The sequence below is a fragment of the Schistocerca serialis genome, unplaced genomic scaffold (genome assembly GCF_023864345.2).
Source record: "Schistocerca serialis cubense isolate TAMUIC-IGC-003099 unplaced genomic scaffold, iqSchSeri2.2 HiC_scaffold_1313, whole genome shotgun sequence".
Classification (NCBI taxonomy): Eukaryota; Metazoa; Arthropoda; class Insecta; order Orthoptera; family Acrididae; genus Schistocerca; species Schistocerca serialis.
The window spans coordinates 8877-17752 of record NW_026047529.1 but is presented as its reverse complement, the minus strand read 5'-3'; positions in this window follow the sequence as shown (position 1 = coordinate 17752).

The window sequence follows — 8876 nt, the reverse complement described above, 5'->3', positions numbered from 1 at the left end:
AGTACCGTACGGGTGTGCTTGTGCGCCGGAAATGGCACACTGCGCCTGCCCGTCTTGGAGGCTGATGGCTGTGGTGTGGAAATGGGGCGCGGTGATGTTGAAGCAGTTGAAGAACAGAAAAGAAACCAAGAAAACGGAAGGCGTGATGCGGCGGTGGTGGTGAGAGCGGGAAAAACAAAACAAAACAAAAGAAAAAAAAAACAGCAAAAAAAAAGAAGGAAAAACAACAAGAAACAAAAAAGAAAACAAAAAGTCTATCAATATTAAAATGTAAATGGAAATGGAAATGGACCCAGGTATAACCTCCCTGCACAAATAGCAGAGAGTCCGATGGTAATAAAAATGTGCCAGAATGTTAACGTCCCTACAAAACAAATCCAACGATAATATTAATGAAAGAATGAACCGTATGTAACATTGCAACAGACACAATGAAACCTGATAAATTGTATAAGGGCAGCAGCGTTGACCTTTGGCCCTGTATTCAGAATAAAAAGAGCCAAAGATCGTTACCCCAATGAAAAAGACACTGAAACACGTATGTAACATAGCAGCGATGGCGAGACATTGTAGCATCTGTGACCAGAGAGTTTGCGCTGGACTGCGCGAGTGTTGCGAGCGGTTCTCAGTCAGTCAGTCAGTCAGTCAGTCGTTGCGAGTCTGTAGCTCTGTGTAGTTGAGGGCTGTACTCTGTCGGTAGTCGTCGCGTGCAGTACGCTAATAGTCGTCATGCAGAGCGGTCGGTCAGTAGTAGGAGCCGAGTGCGGTTGTGTGATGTAGGCGGTCGGCAACACTGGTCAAGATGGTGAATAAGGTATACTGTTAATTAATATAATCATTAGATAATGAAAAATTTTTGTATTTATTGTAATTATTCTCCAACAAGTTCCCCAATAATAATTTGTATTTCAAAAGCATTTTTCAAACATTTAATTTTTTATTGAACTAAAGAGTTCGTTGCACTTCACATTTCATTCCACTTCTTTGAAGAAACATTTCACTAAAATCACAAAAAAAGAGAATATTATTATTTGCAATGCAGTTCCTCCAAGCGCTGCGCAACAACAAGAGCAGAAATGTGACATCCATTTATTCGGAGGTAAGACGTTAATTCTGATTGTTTTGCACAGGGCCAAAGACCGATATTTCGGTTTAATTGAAGTTTCTTGTCACTGAACGGACGTTAAATGTTGTGAAGAATTTATATTTGAGTCAGATTGCGAATTTCACATTTTCGTTGCCATTTTCAATACCTCTCATTGTGGGCGAGGTTACAATTAGCGCAATGTCCATTAGCATCCGTAAATAACATTGTCCATTATTTTAAATTTTGCGGGGAGGTTACAACACACACAAAAAACAAAAAAAAAAAAAACAAAAAAATTGCATTCATATCCGCTCCTCAATTGTAGATACCCCTTACACAGCTGTGTGCAATGAATGAGTGCTGGCTGGTAATTAATTGCACTCCTTGGAGGGAAATGCCATAGGAAGTAGTCTTTAAAAAGTGAATGTTTTTCGTTAAAAGACAAAAGTTACTTTAGAAAAAAGTAATAGTGGGGCTTTTGTTGTTGAACAAAATAAGTACAATGAACATACGTTATCAGATTTGCGCAATGCAGCTTCACACTACCTTTTGATTATAACACAATATACTATACACCGTCCCGAACCGTGACCAGAGTCGCGAGACGAGCAGAGCACGCCGCCGACGCCCGCTCAGTACAACCGTCCACCCGCTACTACTGTCGACCGACTACTACCTCTCCCGACTCGCGCTACAATGTATATAACAACTGTTCCTGGCGACCCGGTGCGTGCCAATACTGTCGTCTGGCGCGGTCCAAGCGCCGACTAGCAACGATAAATAACTCTCTGGTCAGACAGAGATGCTGTCATGGCTCGCCATCGCTCTGGTAATGAATACATACGTGTTGCAGCGTGCGTACCACCGGAACACGCAGTGGCGGAGCCAAAGACTGTGTTGTCGAGGTCGAGTGCGAGCGGGAAGAGAGGCAGCGTCGGCACGGAGATGCAAGCGAGCGCGAGACGCACGGGGGCTGCGGCGTGGCGCGTTTGCGGTCGGCGCCTTTGGTGGCAACGGCCGGGACAAGCAGCGGTGTATGGTGTGGTGCGGGGCGGACAGGGGCGGCGGTGGACGGGGAGGAGGCGGCGCGACGACGGCATGGGGGCGAAAACGGGACGGGGGACGGCGGATGTTGAGAGGCGTCACGCGCGGACAGGACACAGACACAGAGACACACAGATTGGAAAGGGAGGGTGCGCGGTTAGTGGTTGGGAATGTGCGTACCGTGCGGGATGGGAGTGGGCGAGGAACACGGTCGTGGCCCCTGTTTTGGGTGCGTGTGATGACGTTGGTGTGCTGTGGGAAGGGAAGGTGCTGTGGCGGCGGCGCGTAATGGGCGTAGGCCGAAAAGAGAAAGGAACGTGGGCAGTGTGTTGGCAAGCGTCGGTTCGACTGCGACGTTGATGGGCAGGGCAGGGCAGGGCAAGGTTAATGGTGGTAGGAGTAGGCGTGTGGGCGCAAAAAAATCTGCCGCTGCAGGCGGTGCCGTAACCGCCATGGCGGGAAGGAGAGAGGGCCAAAGAAAGAAAGAAAGAAAGAAAGAAAGAAAGAAGAAGACAAAAAAAAACAAAAAAAAAGGAGGGGGGGGCGAAAGTGGAGAGGCGGTGGTGTGAGAAGGGCGGGGGCGGAAGGAAGGCAGGAAGGACAAGAGGCGAGGCGACGGCTTGCTTTGTGTATCGGTCGGTCTCTGGCTATGCTTCGTTTTCTGCAGCAGGGTCGGTGCGCGGCGTGGCTCGCGGCAGTGGGAACGCCTGGTGGCTGGACGGCCAGCAATGCGGTTGGATGGGCGGCCACAGCACCGCACCTGTGCCCGAGGAGGAGACGCTGGCGGCGGGCCCTGAGGTGAGGCCGGCTCGGCTGGGGCTGTGGATGTGTAGGTGTGCGCCGCTGCTGCAACAACGAGTAAAACGCGAGAAGAAGGGATGGCGGTAGAGAGAAAAAAAAAAAGGTCGTGTTGTGTTGATGCGCAGGCAGACGCGTACAGAGAGACGAGCCCGGTCTGCAGCAGGGTGTGGCCGTGCCGAGTGCAGAGCAGCGGCGGCTCGGTTCGGTTCGGCCCGGCCCGGCGGGCCGCGCTGTTGTCGCGGACGTGAGCGCCCCCTGGCGGGTGGCCGGAGGCGGCGCGGCGTGTTGGACGTGTGGCTGGTGGCAGTGCACAATTTGCGAGTGGCTGGCGGTGTGGTGTGGTGTGGCGGTTGGCGCGTCGGGCGGCGGAGAGGTATGTGTTGCGGGCGCCCTTTGCTGCGCTGCGTCGTTGCGTGTGCCGTACAGGGCGGGCGCTTGTCGACTGTGTGGGCGGTGTGGCGAATTGGCGTGAAACGGCTGCCGAGAGGTGTGTGGTAGCGAGCCGGTCGTTGTCAGTGCGAAGGGGAATGTGCGTGCGTTTGGCGGTTTCGGTGTGCTTTTTGCGGCGTGAGAGTGGGAATTAGTGGGGCCGGCTGTTGTGTTGGTTCCTTGTGTCTTGTGTCGCGTAGCTTGATGGCAACGTGGAAGGACGCCGGTTTCGTTTCGAGCCTTGCGTGTGGTTGGCGTGTGCCGATGCACGTGCATGTGTGGGTCGCGAGTGCGTTTTTGGCTGGCTGTGTGTGTGTGTGTTTTGGGGGGGGAAGGGGGAGGCGGTGGTGAAAGTGCAGTGGTTGCCACGGGCGTCGTCGGGTGGGGCTGGGGCTGGGGCTGTGGCTGTGCGTCGTGGCGGAAAGGTGGTAGGTTGCGGGAAGCGAGCCCGTCGTTGACGGTGTCGCGTGAGTTGTGAATCGAGTGGGGCGCGGGGCGCGGGACAGGAGCAGCGTGCCGCTGCGTCGTGGTCGTCAGCAGAGGCTGTGCGTGTGCTTGTCCTTTTTTGTTGTGGGCGGTTCGTGCGAGGCGTTTTTGTTTTGTGTTGCCCTAGTTGTTAGTAGTTTATTTTGTTATTTTGAGACGACGACTGGTTGGTGGCGTGCGCGCGAAGTGGCGGTGTGCGCTTCCCGTGTCGTTTGTTTTTGTTTTGTTTTTTTGTTTTTGTGTGTTTTGTTTTTGCACTGGGCCCCGGGGGGTGGGTGGGTGGGTGGGTGTGTGTGTGTCGATTTGCCGGCTGGCGAAAGGTGCGCCATCGGCGGGGTGGGTCGCCGGCACAAGTAGAGGCGGCGGCGTTGTTGCTGTTGTTGTGTGGTGTTTGTTTTGTTCGGCTGTGTCGGCGAGCTGTGTTGCGGTGCGTGTGAATGGTGGTGCAAAAGTGCTGGCGTTGGGGCTGCGACTGCGACTGCGACGGCGGCGAGCCGCGGGCGCGCATGATAGTGATGTTGTGAACAGCGGCTGTGTACGGTAGTGGTGTTGTTGTAGCACGACGTGCATCCGGGCCGGCGCGGAAAGCGCAGTTGCGGGCGGTTGCCCTTCGGTGCCAGCCATGTCGCGTGAGCGGCGGGTTGCTCTGGTGTCGACACGTGGTGCTCTGGGTTGTTGTGTGGTGCCCTTTGGCCGGTGGGGGTGGTTCGCGTGTGTCTCGTTCGCGCTCGGTATCTGGTCGTGGTCGTGCTGCTCCCCCGTCTGTCGGCGGTTTTCGACGTCGTCTGTACGTTTTTGTTCGTTTGCGGCGCGCCTGCCGACGTCGTCCCGTCGCGACCTTTCAACCGAAAGTGTGGCGCCCGAAGGTGAACGAACGTAACCCTGACCTCGGCGCTTTACGCTGAGCCGAGCGAACCGAACCTAACCTGTGGTGTGGCGAGGTGAGCTCAGCCTGTGAGCCCCTAACGTCTACGTAAGGTAAGCTGTCCGGCTCACGCCTCACGGTTTGAACGCTTTTTTAACCTACGTTTGGCGCTTCTTAACCTAGCACTGACCCCTTAACCTAACGTGTAACCTAACCTAACCTAACCTCTGACGCCTGACGTGTTTGAATGCTTAACCTAAGTTTGACGCTTAACCTAACCCAAGTCCCCTTAACCTAACCCACGTCCACCTAACCTAACCTAACCTAACCTAGACGTGTAAACGTAATGTGTAACGCGTAAAGTGTAAGGTCGGCTGTCGTGTGTGCTGACGGCAGATTGGGTTGGTCTGTAGATTCGGATTGCGGTTTGCCTCGGTCGAGGGGTTGGGTCGGAAGCGGCGAGGGGCGGCGGCGCCTGTTGCGCAGGCGGCGTCCGTTTGCGGCGGGCAATTGTTGAGAAACGGCTGTGAATGTTGGCGGGCGAGAGGAGGAGGACGGCGCGCGATGTGGCCCGACGGCTGCGGGCCGATCGGGAAACGGCGGGAGGGCGACGGAAGGCGATGGGGCGGCGGAGGCGCGTTTGCACGGCCGTCATCGCCGCACGCCTCGGCTTGTGTGGCTGTGGCGCCGGCCGCGCTGGCCGGGCTGCCGCGGCGACGGTGTGGGAGTTTTGCCGAAGGTTTGGCCATTGTGGCGGGTCGTCGGCTGGGGCTGTGGGGGCGGCATTTGGGCGGGGGCGGCGATTCTCGGCGGGCCGACCCAGGCTGTAGCGCGCGGTAGCTGCAGTTTGGCCGTGGTTTGCGGCGCTGCCGTGGCGACTGGTTGGCGACTGTGGTGTGGCTGTGTGTAGCCCCATCCTCGGTGGTTTGAAAGGCGCGGGCGGTTGTGGCGCAGGTTTGGGGCTGCTCCGCACAGGCTGTCGGACGTTGGGCGGTAGCAAGCGCGGGAGGCGCGGCGCGGCGGCGCGCAGAGTGGCGGCCGCTCTCTCGGCCGTCCGCGCCCGCCCGCGACACTGGCTGGGCCTTGTGATTCTCTGCTCTGCTGCTGTGCTGTGCTTGCGTGCCTGCCGTCCCGCTCGCTCTCGCTGTGTGTTACGCGCGTCGTCGAAATGGCAGATCAGGCGGCTACGAACGAGACTGCTGCGGCACCCGCCGCCACCGGCACTACGAAGAAGGCCAAGTCTGCGTCGTCTGCGAAGAAGCCGCGCGCCAAGCCTGCGCACCCGCGCACCTCTGAGATGGTGACGGCCGCCATCAAGAGTCTGAAGGAGCGCGGCGGGTCGTCGCTGCAGGCGATCAAGAAGTACATTGCCGCGCACTACAAGCTGGACGCGGAGAAGCTGGCGCCGTTTATCAAGAAGTACCTCAAGTCGGCCGTCGTGGCGGGCGAGCTGGTGCAGACGAAGGGGAAGGGCGCGTCCGGCTCGTTCAAGCTTGCCGGCGCCGGCGGCGGGGGGGCGGCCGAGGGCGGCAAGGCTCGTGCTGGCGGTGCCAAGAAGAAGCGCGCCGCTCCGGCCAGCAAGGAGAAGAAGGGCGCCCGTGCGGCCGGCGCAAAGAAGGCTGGTGGCGTGAAGGCGGCGACCGGTCGGAAGGCGGGCGCCGCCAAGAAGGCGTCTGCGGCGTCGGCCGCTCCCGCGGGTGCGAAGAAGGCGGCTGCGGCCAAGCCGGCCAAGGCCAAGTCGCCGTCGAAGGCGAAGAAGGCCGCCAAGGTTCCGACGAAGAAGCCGAAGGCGCCGCGCCCGAAGAAGGCGACGACGCCGTCTAAGGCGAAGGCTTCGCCCAAGAAGAAGAAGTAGAGTAGAGGAGAAAGAGATGGGAAAGGAAGGGTTTGGCGCTTGACTCCGTCGTCCCCACCCCCCGTCGTCGTCTAGTGGCGCGCAAGAGACGCGCGGCCCAAAACGGCCCTTCTCAGGGCCATCAAAGCACGTCGGGGAAGGTTTTGATTGTCGTGTTGCGTTTGGTGTGGGTGTCTGTCTGGCGTTTCTGTATGCCCGTGGGGATGCTGTTTGCGTGCCGTGGTGGTTGGATTGCGGGGGTCGGTGGCGGGTGTGGGCGGCGGTAGCGGTAAGCGGTGTTGTTGTTGTCGTGGTTGTGATTGTCGCCGTGTTTGTGGCGGCGGCCGACGGTTGGTTTTCTGTCACGTTGTTTTGTTTGAATACGTTGGTTGGCTTGCCTGCGTTCGTTCTTCTCGGATGTCTGTCTTGTCGAGTCGTGTCTGGTCTTTGTTTTGTTCGTTTGTGTGTGTGTTATGTTTTGCAAGGGGGGGCACGTTGAGATGTGGAAGGAGTCGGCGGGGATTTCGGTGGCGTGTAGAGCGAGCGAGCGCGCCTGCCTGGCCGTTGGCCGTCGGAGTGGAGTGCGGGTTTTTTTGTTTTCGAAACGAAAGCGGCGGCCGGCCAGCCAGCCACCCGTGCGGTGTGACGTCGGCCGTTGGGTATTGTGCGCTGTGAGCGCCGGGGAGGGATGATGTGTGATTGTTGCGCGCTGCTAGCAGGCAGGCAGAGTGAGCGGGTGTGGCGGACGGACGGGAAGTGGTGGTTTTTGTTTTTGGGTTGCGGGGCGAGAGGCAGGCGACCGACAAAGTTTGCTCGCGACGGAGAGATGTTAGTGGCCCTGAAAAGGGCCGTTTTTGTTTGGGCGGTGCGGTGCCGCGGCGCGGTTTAGGCGCGCTCGCCGCGGATGCGGCGCGCGAGCTGGATGTCCTTGGGCATGATGGTGACGCGCTTGGCGTGGATTGCGCACAGGTTGGTGTCTTCGAAGAGGCCGACGAGGTAGGCCTCGCTGGCCTCCTGCAGGGCCATGACTGCGGAGCTCTGGAAGCGCAGGTCGGTCTTGAAGTCCTGGGCGATCTCGCGCACTAGGCGCTGGAATGGCAGCTTGCGGATGAGCAGCTCTGTGCTCTTCTGGTAGCGCCTGATTTCTCGCAGGGCGACGGTGCCCGGCCTGTAGCGGTGGGGCTTCTTGACGCCTCCGGTGGCGGGCGCGCTCTTCCTCGCCGCCTTGGTGGCGAGCTGTTTGCGCGGCGCCTTTCCGCCGGTGGACTTGCGGGCCGTTTGCTTTGTGCGGGCCATAGCGGTAGCGGAGCGGCGTGCGTGGAGGTTAGGTGCGGCGCGGCGTCCGGTGCTGCCTTGACAACGGGCCCGCGCGCCTCCGTGCTGCGCTTATATGCCCTCGGTTGCGCGTGGTGGGGGGAGGGCGGGCCAGAGTCTATATAGGGGGGCGGCGGGCGCGCTGGGCGCAGACCGTAGCCGACTCGCCAGCCGCTGCAGCTGCTGTTTGTGCACGTTTTGCTTTGCCCGAGGAAGGATGACAGGCCGCGGCAAGGGAGGAAAGGGGCTCGGCAAGGGTGGCGCCAAGCGGCACCGCAAGGTGTTGCGCGACAACATCCAGGGCATCACGAAGCCCGCCATCCGCCGCCTGGCTCGCAGGGGCGGCGTGAAGCGCATCTCTGGTCTGATCTACGAGGAGACCCGCGGGGTGCTGAAGGTGTTCCTGGAGAACGTGATCCGCGACGCGGTGACGTACACTGAGCACGCCAAGCGCAAGACTGTGACGGCCATGGACGTGGTGTACGCCCTGAAGAGGCAGGGGCGCACCCTGTACGGTTTCGGCGGTTAGGCTGCGTCGCAGCGGGCGCTGGCCTTCCCGCGGCCGTGCTTGTGGGTGGGAGAGACTAGAAAACGGCCCTTTTCAGGGCCACCACACTGTTCGGAAGTTGAAAAGTGCGAAAGAGTCTGTGTTGTTGCTGCGTGTGTGCGCTGTGTTGTTTGTTTCTTTCTTTCTTTCTCTCTTTGTTTCTTTCTTTCCGTTTGAGCGACGTGATGTGACTGGGAGGGGAGAAGGAAAGGAAACGTGTCATGTGGCTGGCTGTGTGTGGAGCTGCTTCGTTTGTGTTTGTTATTGTGTGTCGATCGCGACGGAGATGGCGGGCTGTGTGTTGTTGTGCGAGAGGCGGTGATTATTTGCTTGCGTCGTTTGGCCCTGTGTGTTTGCGGCGGCGTTGGGGTTTCCGAGGCAAGGCGTGTGGGCATAGGCGGCCGGATCAGCTGTTTCGTTCGTGTCGACGGCCGTTGCGCGCGGGAGTGGAGGGCGGTGTGTCGACACG